At 27.0% G+C, this 14,054-nt stretch overlaps 1 protein-coding gene across 4 annotated transcripts in view; it reads left to right on the top strand.

Moving 5' to 3' along the window:
• Positions 1–14,054, top strand: part of LOC107445627 (uncharacterized) — a 593,665-nt gene that overhangs the window by 549,103 nt on the left and 30,508 nt on the right. The gene's annotated exons all lie outside the window — the stretch shown is intronic.

Here is a 14,054-nt window from a genome sequence, read left to right as displayed (position 1 = left end):
TTAAAAACCTTGCTATGGTTTAGAGTGAGACAGCTGCACACACAAATACGTGAACCTTAATATCTCCTCAAAAAAACACAACATAAAGAAGATATTTTTTTTCCTTCTGCACTCAAAAAGAGATTATTTTATTTTCAATTTATTATCTTTTTGCGCTTGTGATGTGCAGGAAGCGATTCGTTTTCGTACACCACTAATGACTCTTTATGCGAAGACGAATTGCGAGGAAAAACATTCACACGTGTTTTGGAGGATGACACGTCGACTATTTTTCTTTTTCTCGGAGAAAAGTGGAAGGGAACAAGAAAATAGATTTGAGATCTGTAGACGCTATAATTAGGCTCTGAATTATGGAGACGCGTCTTGATTTATTCAGAAGACTAATAAAAGGATTGGTTTCTACAACGGAGGTGTCTTCGTATTTGAAAGTGTATGCTTGCAGGAACGAATCATGCATGACGAATCATACAAGTCATTAATAACTATGATATGAATACCACATTAAAAGCAGCACATTTTATTCCATTCTGCTTAGTTTATATGAGCATAGAGCGCACATTATGTATATCTGTAAGTCGTTAATGTATTTAGCTAGTAATGCCTTATTAAAAGCTGCCTTCTATTCAGTTTATATGAACATAAGGAGAATATTATGTATATATAAGTATGAGACATTAATATATTAAGTTATGACGTTAGCCGTTGGCTCATTTTATATCTACAAGTCTTTAATGGCTATACATGAATACCGCATTCAAAACAGCTTATTCCATTCTGCTTATTTTATATGACATAGAGCACACATCGTGCATATCTATGAGTCGTTAATGTACTTAGCTATGAATGCCTTATTAAAAACTGCATATTTTGCTCAATTCGGCCTAGTTTATATGAACATAGAGCACACATCATGTATATCTATGAGTCTTTAATGTACTTAGCTATGAATGCCTTGTTAAAAACTGCATATTTTGCTCAATTCTGCCTAGTTTATATGAACATAAGGAGAATATTATGTATATATATATGAGTCATTAATATATTAAGTTATGACGTTAGCCTTTGGCGCATTTTATATCTGCAAGTCATTAATAGCTATGTTATGAATACCACATTAAAAACTGAATATTTTGTTCCAATTCTGCTTAGTTTATATGAATATAAGGAGCATGTATTATTTTTCTCAATAAGCCATTAATGTATTAAGCTATGAATACCTTTTTAAATACAGCATATTTTGTCTTATTCTGCTTAGTTTATGTGACCATCGAGCAATATTATGTATATCTATGAGTAATTAATATTTTAAGTTATGAATACCTGTATATACAGTTCCATTCTTAGTTTATATGAACATTGGGTGCATATTTTATATAAATACTTACTTAAAATATAAGTACTTACTTAAGTGCGAAACTATAAATACTTACTAAACAACAGCAAATTTTCCAATTCTGCTTAGTTTAGTTTGAATACCAGCGATGGCTGGTTGATACGAATTGTGCACCGAGTATAGTGCTGGCGTAAAATAACCTCAGTGATAGAGGGATCATTGGCTGAATCCCCTTGCCTTCAGGCTAACCGAGGGAGGTTTTTGTGGTTCTTCTCTCCGTGTAACGCAACTGCCGGTTAGTTCCATCAAAAAGTCCTTCACGAAGACTAATTTCTCCCAATATTTGATCCTGAAGTTTCCTTATCTTGTAGATTCGGATTTAAATTATAAGGCTACGGAGTTTAACTTTGATAGTTTTAAACTTAAAATTGGATCTTCTTTTCAGCGATGCTGAAAGGTCGATGCGCTCGATGGTCACATAAAATAAAACTGGTCATTGAGCTCATACTTATGATCAATTAACTTTTGTGATTGTCTTTATACGAATAAAGATCTTTTCACATGTAGACTTATTTATCTGTTTCTTTCAAAATATAACTTAATGCAACTTTTTGAAATTGTTAATTTTAATTAAGCTGAAAGCATTAGATCTTATTCTATTGTTTGTAAAAGTAATAACCTAGTTGAGAATCAATCCATTAAATGTTTCATTTTATATTTTAGTATTACTTCAAAAAGTACGACGGAAAAAAATGTATCTTAATTACATTAAAAGATTACGGAATATAGATATATGGGTATGAAAAAGTGTCCCTATAGCTTGGCATCTCCGTCACTATACCTTAAATTTTTATTAAAACCATTTACAATGAATTGAAGTATTTATTAACTACCGCGTCTGCTGTATATTATGTACTGTTAGAAAAATGCTACTTATTTATTTTGAATAATGAATTAAATTTGATTTAAAAAATACTTCTGCTATATTAAATGAAATATTTCTAACCAGAAATTTAATATTTTTAATTTGATTATTATTGCATTATATTAAACTGCATTATACAAATTCCACTGAAATTTAAAATTTAAAAATGTTTAATATTGCCGCTAATTAAAGCGCAGTGGAAATTAAAATGAAGTAATTTAATTTGTAAAACGTTGATTAAATTAAAAAAGGGTTTTGTAGATTGTTCACAAACTTCGCATAGTAAGTATATTAAATTAAGTAATAACCATACTAGAAACAAAATTTCTAACGCTTTCTTAATGTATAGTTTGTTATGAGCTAATTGAAATGAAAACTCACAGTTATATTAGTCACGATGTTAATTTCAAATTTCAAATGAAATAAACTAAAAAAGTAATGTTTGCAATTTTATTAAGCCTACTATGGAAATTAATGCATATAAATAAATTACATGTCACAAAAAATAACCAAGTTGAGCTTTGAAATTGAATTAATTATAATTAAATTTTTTAGAATGTTAAGGTGTAGAATTTTTACATTTTTAAAGAATGCTTAATTAAATTCAAATTTCTCTTACAATTAAACTCATTTTCAGTTTTGAAAAGAAATTTTTTTAGTTGAAATTTTAAACCGCATTAAAGAACGAATAATTTTATTTAAGATGTATTATATTAACGTACCCAATAATAAGTTAATTTGAGTATTTTTTATGTTTATATCTTACATTAAATAGAGTATTGATATTAAACAATTTAATATAACTATGATTTTTTCTATAAATGCAGTCAAATTAAAAATATTAAAGCTTTAGTTAAATATTTTTCCAAAAAAACTGCGGCATTGGTTAAACATAATTGTATTAATTATTACTTTGTGAAAATTTGAAATATTTTAGTTTAATTAGAAAATTTATAATCATTCTAAAAATTTTATGTTTAAATTTTAATACATTTTTAATATAAATTTTATTTCCTTTCAAAACTTTTCTGGATTCATAATATTAATCCATCGCCCAATTTTCCAACAATTGTGTTGTACAGTACGCAAAAAAATAAACGTACCACCCTTAATAACTTTTGATCCAAAGATCGGATCTTCACGTTCTAGGACTCAATCGTTCGAGGGGTGATCTCAAATGTGCTAATCAATAAGCTCGAAAAAAATTTATTATTATTTTGATAAAAATTATGTATTATTATTCTATAAAAAATTAGATATTATTATTCTACTTAATAAATGACGGTAAATAATTTATTTGACAGCAAAGAAGTTATCCTGCTTTATTTCTAACATTATTAAAATTTACTGTTTTGTATTATATTCACTTAATTAAGAAAATACTACTTGACATTTATCTTCTATAGTATTGATATATTAAGCCAAATAAAAAAATTATTAAGTTATGATATCCATATGTTAAATTATAATATTGATGTGTTAAGTCATACGTCAAGATGTTAAACAGTTAAACCGTAATATTGATGTGCTAAATTCTGATGTTGATGCATTAAGTCATCATATGGATGTTTCAAATTATAATATTAATATATTTAACAATATTAATGATGTGTTAAAATATAGTTTTGATATAGTATGTTATAATATGATATTTTATATGATATTAATATGATATAATAATATGCCATTATATTAGGATATTTGCGATAAAATATTATTGGTATTGTTACGTCATCAGCTGTATCATTTTGATTACTTGTGTTAAAGAATAGTACGTTAACATAATTATCAAGATACTTGAAATTCCAAGCGACTTTTTTGTTAACAGAATAATTGTAAAAACCTAAAATCCTATAAGATTAAAATTACATTTTTTATTCGTTACATTTTAACATATAGAAAAAATGTATCAGTGGATTTGATATTTATTATCTTTAAGATTTTTTTAAGAAATCTCTTTACATTACAGCCAATACTCTTATCCTATTTAAAATTTCCTTCGTATATTTTCCTTAAACGTAATCTCTCTTTTACATTTTTTCTCACTTTCTTTTACTATTTAATTCCGCCTCGAAAATCATCTCCCACTAAAGTCAAAAGCCAATCGTAAGTACACCAAAGGATTTTTTTTTAATAGAATGATTTAAAAGGGAATTAAACTTGCCTATTTTCCAATAGAAGAAAAGATTACAAACTATTCTTAATTAGGTACACTGCGAAGAAAAAAGTATGATCAAAACTACCAGAGCATGGTAAAATTTACCGGTTTCTGGCTGTATGGAAGCACCAAAAATCTCGGTAATATTTACCGAAAACGCTTTGGTATATTTGTTTTCGTAAAATTAACAATAAATAACAGTTTTATAATATGTGATAAAATGACAAATAATATAGTTTTATGATAGATATGATATATGATAATGAGGTAAATTTTATCATGATACCTCAATGCATGGCACAAAATCCATTTATTCGGTTACATTTAATTTAATTTTTTTTTTACTTTAATGCGCGATAATAAGAACAATAATTTTTGAAAACCAGACTCTTTGGTAAACATATGAAAGGAAACATTAGCTAATGAATGTTTCTAAGAGCCGAATATTTTGTTTTTTATAAACCAGAATTATAATTTTTTTGCAAAAAAATCTCATTACCATACAGTACGGGAATTTTACCAGAATTTTTTTCTGCGTATAGTTTTTCAGCCATCAAGTAGCCTAAAACAACCTCTCCCTTGCAGTTACTATACAAGATAGGAGAGAGAACTTTTCTAACCCTTAAAATATTTATTTTAAGTCTTAAAATTATTTATTATTAAATACCTAATCTTATAAAATAACCACATATTATAACAATGATTGTTGATGAACTCAAAATAATTTATCTTTTTTTTTCTTGTAGAGGTTTTTTAAAAAATTATTTTCCCTCCAATGAGATGCGTTTGCCCGACTCAAAATCTTGTGCCTTGTCATAGTCGACTGTATGTTGACAAAATGACAAGAATGGAAACATCTTTTCTTATCAGGCGACAAATCTTCGTATTAACCCTGATGTGTAATGTGGCAGTCACTTTACCATCTCTATTTCTTCGGTGTGTTTTATTTTATTTTAAATCTTTTTTTTTTCTTCCTCTCTTTGACGACGAGTGCACTTGACAAGAAGCATCCCAACCAAGTGCAAAATGAAGAGTAACAGGCAAGATTGAGAGCCGAGAGGCGTTTTGAAACAGAACCTTTTTTTTTTTACCCATTCTTCAAATGTTCTCTTTATTTTTCTTCATAGCTCTCCATCAAACACGAAGGGTGCGGCGAGATAAAATGTGACAGATGTTAAGGAACTCTCGAATAAATAAAAATAAAAAAGGAGATAAAAAAAACCGCGTGGAAAGTGTTACATTTCAGCAAAGCAAATTAAACACCTTTTTTTCTTTATAATTTACCCCTAGAAGGTATGTCTTATAGATTTGTTAGAAAGATAGAACCGAAAAAGATTTAAATCTAAAATTATAAATGAAAACAGTCATTGCAGTAAAGAGTTTTTTAATATGTAATCAATCAAACTCTTTGTAAAAAAATGCTTCTAACCTTTTCTAAAAATAACTGCAAAATATCTTTAAAAAACGATAGAATAGATTTTTATATAATTTGGTTCAACAATCACTTCGATCAATTTAATGATAAGTCACATTTTTAATTTGACAGGTATTATTAGATTTTATTCAGGCTGATATCTATGTTGCCAAGTCCTTCTATTTCCGGCAACATTGTTGGCACTTTTAACAATCGACATTTTTCAATAAAATATCTTATTCATTTTTTAAGGTATATGTAAATAAAAAATAAAAATTTTAAATTTTTATCAAATATGCAATTATTAAATATGGATATTTATAAGATTATTGAATATGAAATTTATTCTCGGCCTTAATATGCATCCAAAATATAATATGCGGAAAATTCTATTTGCAAAAGATTGACCAAAAAGTGTCTGATAGAGATGCAGCCTTTCCACGATTAGCAACCTTGTTTGTATAGTGTATAAAACATATTGAACTGCATTATAAAATGCATTTAATTTTACACTTCCCTCTTTCTAACGAGAATCCTATGTTTAGAATTGCTAAAAAGTATAATTAAGTTGCTGTCTTTATAAAGATTTGTTTACTTAGGAACTAAAATCTTAGAATTATTATTCACAAAACAAAATGCAATTAGAGATGAAATACATAATTTCGGTATTTTAAAGTAAATAAAAAAATTATTTATGGTTCTTATGTTATTTATTCCTAAAAATATTGGTGCGATTGTCCAATTCAATTCATGACTCCAACTTGACTTCTTGCAATTTTGAATTTTGATTTACCAGTCTTCGACAAAAAATTTTCAAATAGAAGAATTTAATTACTTATTAGTGTAAATTCTGTGTTTTCAGATTTTTGTATGCTAAATAGCACATAAAAATTATTCTGCCTGTTTTTTATAAAAAAATTTCTAACCATCCTTAAGTTTCACTCGTTTCTAAGTAAGAAACACAACTTTCTTATTTAGGAAAGAGCGAAATACAATTTAAAGTCATTCTGTATTCCAAAATGACGCTTTCGAGAATTCCAACTCCTTCCAAAAAACAGTGTGGCAAACGTCATAAAGAAAAAACTTAACTGTCATTTGTAAAACTTCTTTAACGAAAAAAAAAAAATGTGAGAATGAAGTACTGATTTAGTATGACTGCGTAGGCAATATTTCCATCTTTTCATAAAACGTAATTCTATGTATGGATGTGTCAGAATATAAAGAAGAATAAAGTACATCCCACATACTGGTAACCCTAGTGTAGAATAAAATGAAGCGAGACCCTGAAGAAAACAGAAACTAGAAAATAGAGACGAATCCATTCTCCCCACGTAAAGCCATGTTTCTTTCCCCCATAAGATACGTGTCTTGTTTATAGATTCTATCTTTAATCCAAAAACGACTCACTTCCAAACATTTATGTGTGTAGCATGTCTTTTCAAAGAAGCCATGCACGTTTCATGATGCCAATGAAATAAAACCTCTCGCCAATTTTTTTTATTTTTGGCTTCTTTTCATCTTGTCTTTTTTTATTCTTTTCTGCTTCTACTGATGTTGCCACACACAAAAAAATAAAGTATCGTGGCAGAATCTGGGAATTTTAAGCCGTTAGGAAGAAGACTAGGAAAGAAAATTATAGAGGAACTTACTCTTCTCTTTTACAAGTGTTGTGTCGGATTTAATAGAGATTTTTTTTCGTCTTTTTTTTTGTTCTTTATCCAGGGATTGTTTTGTGTGGTCTTATCTCTTTACACTCTTAGTGTAAAGTATATGCGCCGTTTTTTCCTAAAGGGAATATCTTTTATCTCTTTAATCCCGGTGATAAATTATTTGTTGAAACATTTTCTAAGCACCCAGGTGAAAAAGTTTGGCTTTTTATTTCATTTTTTTTCTTATGTAAGGAAATAAGGAATATTAAAAGAGCTTTTATCTGTGGTTGAATGCATTAAATATTAAGTAAAATTGTTTCTGAATAAATATTTATTTTTTTATCTTGATAAAAACATTCGTGGATTAAGAACGTGAAAATTTTATTTAATATTAAACCATATTATTATAGCCTAGTTATTGTTAAGCATTTGTAAGTCTTACTGAATAAAAATACATTTTACAAAAGTTTTATTTCATTTTAAAATATAAAAAAATATTTGCATTTTTTATAAACATTCGCTTTAAAATAAGTGAAAGTTGCTTGGAAAAGATGGATTTTGTGTTTAGATTCATTTGGTAGCATTTATTTATTTTTAAATAAGACATTTGTATATTCAATTAATATAAACTACTAATAGTTTGCATGCATTTAATTTAGTTATTAATAGTGCGTATATGTGTCTTTTTAATGTATGCATTTAGAACCTTTTTGTTTTAAAAGGAAAAAAAATCTATTAATATTTATCAGAGTTTTAAAAGTTTAAAATAAATACATATAAATTTTATGTCTTGCTTGTATTTGTTTATTTTTGAGTGCACAAAATTCTTTGATTATTATGGGTTGCTAGTTTATTTGGAAATAAGTAAGGGCTAAGTGTGTTATTTGTTATACATAACTATTCGCTTTATGCAGAACCAAGAGCAAGCGAAAATATTTTTTTAAAAAAATCAGATAAGGAATTATGCAGATGTTATTAAGTTTTCTTTCAAAAATAGTAATAAAAAGAAATTGCCATTCGCTCTCATTATTAATTCCATATTAAAATGATTTCTTTTCTTTTTGCAATTGAAATATATGAAAACAGTCATAGTCCTGTGATTTAATATGTAGAAACTAAAACATAACTGCTTTTTCTTGTAGAAAAACATTGGTTACATCTTTTAACAACAATTATTTTAAATAACAAACAAAAACTCTTTGAAATTGAGCGTTCAACGAAAGCTTAAAAATGCAAACGTAAGTATTATTCCAAATGTAAAGATAAAAAAAAATTATTTAATCATTACTTCACTCATAAAAATTTAAATATATATATAATAGTCTCGTTCAGAAAAATAGAAATCGAATCAGTTGAATTAAATTCGGTTTTATTGGATTCCCAAAACTATTAATTCATTTTGTTAGTTAAAAAAATAATGATTTTTTCTTAAATTTTAAAGCAATAAAACTCTAATTTTTCAAAAGTTTTCCTTGCATTATAATGGAATGTTTTGAAATCAGTTAAATCCCTTTTTGAGAAAGAGAAAAATAGTTCTTTTGAAAGCACCATGAAGAAAAAAGTTGTGTATTTATGGAAATAAAAAATATCAATTGTGATTTTGCTCAAAATCAAAAGAACAAAATTGAACATTTTGCAAAAAGTCAGAAGTAACCGTCAATTTCGTTTAAGATTATAAAGTTTAATACTGGCACAATGATAAAACAGTTTTGAAAATAACTCATTTCTTAGTCAATGCATAATGTAGTTTTTCATTTCTTATTAAATGTATTTCAAAACAGCCATTAGTTCTTTATTGTATAAATGACGTATTTTCCTTTATTTTGGATGATTTATGTTGGAGTTTTGAACTTCCTTTTCTGCGTTTCAACTTTTCCTACTATTTTTTGTGTAATATGATTCAGATTTTTCGTTAATTTAAAAGCGATTAATTTAAATTAATTTAAATATTTTTGCTAATTTTAAAAGATCCTTTTAAACGTTATATCATCCCTTCACATTATAAAATTTTATTAAAAAGCTGTTTAAAGTATGTTCTATAAACATTTAATTGTGTTGAAAACTATAGTAAAATAATTACGCCAGACAAATTTAGAGTGAAATATTATAATATTAAAATAAGATATCAATATATTATTTTAATATTCACCAAAATGAAAACTTTCATTCACGCTGAGAACTTATCTTTTAAAGCATTATCGATATCTAGTGGTCGTAAATAACACATCTTTTAAAGCATTATTGATATCTAGTGGTCGGAAATAACGTATCTTTTAAAGCATTGTTGATATCTAGTGGTCGAAAATAGCCTATCTTTTAAAGAATTATTGATATCTAATGGTCGAAAATAACGCATTTTTTAAAGCATTATTGATATATAGTGGTCGGAAATAACGTATCTTTTAAAGCATTGTTGATATCTAGTGGTCGAAAATAGCATATCTTTTAAAGCATTATTGATATCTAGTGGTCGAAAATAACCTATCTTTCAAAGCATTATTGATATCTAATGGTCGAAAATAACGCATTTTTTAAAGCATTATTGATATATAGTGGTCGGAAATAACGCATTTTTAAAGCATTATTGATATAAAATAATCGGAAATAACGCACTAGAGTAGTGAAACTTAGTAAATACTTCTTTTTCGTACATTATAGTGTAGTGAGCTATTTTTGTGAAGAAGTAGTGTAGCTAGTAGTGCGATACAAGAAAAGCAATAGTTTGTAGCTATTCCTGGAAACTACTTTTAACTATAATTTAGTTAAGAAACACGGCTCTAACACAGCTAATGTTTCCAAATTTGATGGGTTCAAATCTTCTCTGGCCCGCAAATGCATGAAATGAAAATGACCCTGTGGCTGCAGCTGAGCGTTAACAGGAATTGCGTGTTTTGGATCACGTATAACTAATATTTGAACTATTTGATACGAAAATTAGATAACTAATCATTTTGATCACACTTTCACATGTGAATGTACACTCGTTAAACATTGCTATTATTTTAAAGAAACGGAATGTATTTTCGATGTACTTAATTTTTTAGAGGAAATAAAGAAGATTAAACAATAAAAAAATTTCAAGTATTTGATAATTTCGCATTTCTTAAATTGAATATTCGTTGACGAGAAGGGCAGAAAAAGTTGAAGATCAAATGAACAAATTCGAAAAGAAAATGTTTTGGAATAACAAACTGTCTCATGCAAACATGAATAAATATTTCTTAATTATTCCCTTCTCTTCAAAGTATTGTTAAATCGTCTCCTTAAAGTAGTTGTAGACATTTGTAACAAAGTAGCTTTAGTTGTATAAAACTACAAAAATATTGTAGTTTTTCCGACCACTGTTTATATCTAACTAAGATCGTAATAAAAACAAATAGAACCAACAGCGAGTAAAAGAATAAAAAAAGAATAAAAGTGGTGAAAAAAGAGAGGCTGCCAATAAAAATAAAGCAGAATCTATTAACCGTAAGCTCTTTCAGAAAAAGAACACTCCAGAATACTCTAGCAGACGATTACGTAGTTTATAGACTCGTTTTCTACCGCCAAGAACACAATGCCGCGGTAAATCGAGCAAAAGAAATGAAGTAAATAAAAATACTCACAGCCGTGGTGAGAAGGGAGAAGAAAAAAAAAGATTCTTTTTTGTTGACCCGGCTATTTTAAACAGAGCTGCAAAAATAATAAATAGATAAAAAAGAACTCCGAAAATAAAAGACTCTTCCGGATTGAGAGATTTAGATGTGTCCAGACGATCTTAAACTCTACCCTCTACCTCTTTTGTAGCTGATCATTATGAAACTATTACATGGTTGGGAGATGGTTTTTTATTTTTTGTGGTGGCAACACATTCGAATGAACAATAAGGCTTCGTGATGTGCGTGACAGTTAGGAACGTTTTGTTGTCTGTTGTTAGAAAAACATATTTTTTATTATTCGTTTCAAACCTGCAATCTTTTTAAATTATTTTTTTTTATTTCCATAGAATAATATTAATGATATATCTTTTATGATATCAGAGGTGACCAGTCATGCATATTTACTTCGTTTTCTTTGAGTCGTAAATACAGTTATATTCTGCAGAAGGGGTCATTTAGGCTTAGTTTCACTCTTGTAGAATATATGATGATTGTCGCTTTCTTTTTAATGGCTTCTTTTTATTGTTTACAAAACAATAAAGTGGAAAAAAGCAGTTTTGTTTAAATTAGTTTTAAACGTCATTTCAAAGAAATAATGGGTTCTTTTATAATTTAAATAACTTCTCATAAAACTTTTGTTTCTTTAATTCTTATAAAAATGCATTATGTATTGTAAGATTAATGTCTTAAGTTTTTTTTATAAAATTCAGGCGTACTCATACCTTTATTTCAGTTGATAAAGTAAAAAATTAGAGAAATTTCAAAATTTCATCCTTATTGAAACAACACTGAAAACTTAATTTGCTAATTACTTCTGTTTATAAAGATGTAACGAAGACGCTTTGTTTTTGTAAATTTCACTTAGACTGTTGTTGGGCAAGGAGGAACAACAAAAAAATCTACATTATCATCTGTGCTTCATATAAACTGTAAAATGAAAATGCTAATTTAATAACAAAGACTTTATATAGTACAGAACAACATCAAAATTTAAATGTTTTTCTATTTTCAAGTGAAAAATTTTATCCCTTTCTTTATTTTAACTATTTTTATAATTGTAATTAATTTTATTTTAATTATTTTATTGTTTTAATTAACTTTAAATACTTTTTAATTGTTATTATTTTTTAAATTTTAATTCCGTTTTCTTCTTCTTTTATTTATTTCAAGTATGCATCTAAACTACCGTATTAGATATCATATGCATACAAAGCATACAACAACCATTTAACAATCAACAATTCAAATAAATTATCTCAGTAAATGTTGTTCAACCTGCATAAAACACAACGAGCAGTGAAGCTAATTTACAATCCTTCACTTCAATTCCAAGTGAGATGAATTAGCTCCTGTAAATTTATCTGTACAAATTTAATTACACAAACTTTATGCAAAACAAAACAAGAACAAAATTTAAATGTTTTCCAATTTTCAAGTGGAACATTTTTCATTTCGATTTTAATTAGTTTTTATTTTAATTATTTCATTAATTTTAATCATTTTATTAATTGTAATTATTTTAATAATTATGAATAATTTTACTTTATTACTTTAATTAATTTAAAATATTTTTTAATTTATTTTTTTAAATTTTAATCGAGTTTTTTTTTCTTTTATTTATTGATTTTTTATTTATTTATTTCAAGTATGCATCTTAACTACCGTATTAGATATCGTATGCATACAAAGCATACAGCAGCCATTTAGCAATCAACAATTCAAGTAAATTATCCCTGTAAATGTTGTTCCACCTTCATAAAACACACCGAGCAGTAAAGCTACTTTACAGTCCTTCACAGGAGACGAATACAACGTGCACGTGATATCACATGAGATAAATTTGCCCCTGTAGAACTTTTCTACCCCTTAGTAAGCTATTCGGCAGTGAAGCCACGTTTCACTTTATATAAAGAAATATTTTCATAATTTAAGGAAGAACATTTTATTTTTGATTGTACTTTTATTGTACTTATTGTTATTTAGTTTAAATACTTAAAATTAAATATCGATTATTAATAAAAATTCGTATTTTCGTTCTCTTTTCGAAGCACTGCAATCTAATTTCTTGACAATAATTTAAATCACTTATATAAATTTGCCACTATGATTTTATTTTTTAATTAGATAATTACTTTTGAAATTACGATTTAATGGAATGTAATTTTAAAAAACGTTAAAAATATATTTAATAGATAGCTCAGTTAATTTAAAAGTTTTGTCATATTTTTTTACAGGTTTTTACATAAATATTATTTTTAATAGTATTATGAATTTATTTATTTATTTTAACTATTTTGCATGCCATATCAATATTTTAGTCTTGTTTTTAAGAAGAAAAATAAAATATTTTATTAAAAAATTACTTCCTCTTTTTATAAAAAGGTTTTTTTTCTCCATTTGAATAAACGCCATTTATTTAAATGTTCTTTAAAACGTTGACACGCATTGTATTTTGATTCAAGAATCTTTTAACATCTAATAGTTTCAATTGTAATAAACTCCCTAATTTAAATCTCCTAATTCTAATTCTCCCTGAAACTAGTATAATACTTAATAGATTGTTCAAAATGATGTTAACTCACGAAGATTTGTATCTTTTTTACCAAAGCAGCAATAAATGTTTGTCACGATTGCTTGTTTGGCGAGCGTGGGAAAAACACTTCGCCTACAAATTAGTTCCCCCCCCCCTTTCGTCTATTTATCCTGCCGAAGAAAAGAAAATTGACTCGCGGCATTTCGTCGCATTGTTAGCTAGCAAGTAAAAGAATGAAGGAAACAAATAAAATAATGAAAGCATAATTTCTTTCGTTATTTTTTTTTTTTCTCGTTAGAACAATCAAATCAATTTAAGAACGTGAGAAATCGTGTTGAAGATACGTTGGGGAAAAATAGCTATAAATTTAATGCTATCTGACGTTAATGGACTTAAACGTGATC

Source organism: Parasteatoda tepidariorum, chromosome 2 (genome assembly GCF_043381705.1).
Source record: "Parasteatoda tepidariorum isolate YZ-2023 chromosome 2, CAS_Ptep_4.0, whole genome shotgun sequence".
NCBI classification, from domain to species: Eukaryota; Metazoa; Arthropoda; class Arachnida; order Araneae; family Theridiidae; genus Parasteatoda; species Parasteatoda tepidariorum.
The sequence above is the reverse complement of the archived record's forward strand: the minus strand, read 5'-3'. Positions and strand labels throughout refer to the sequence as shown.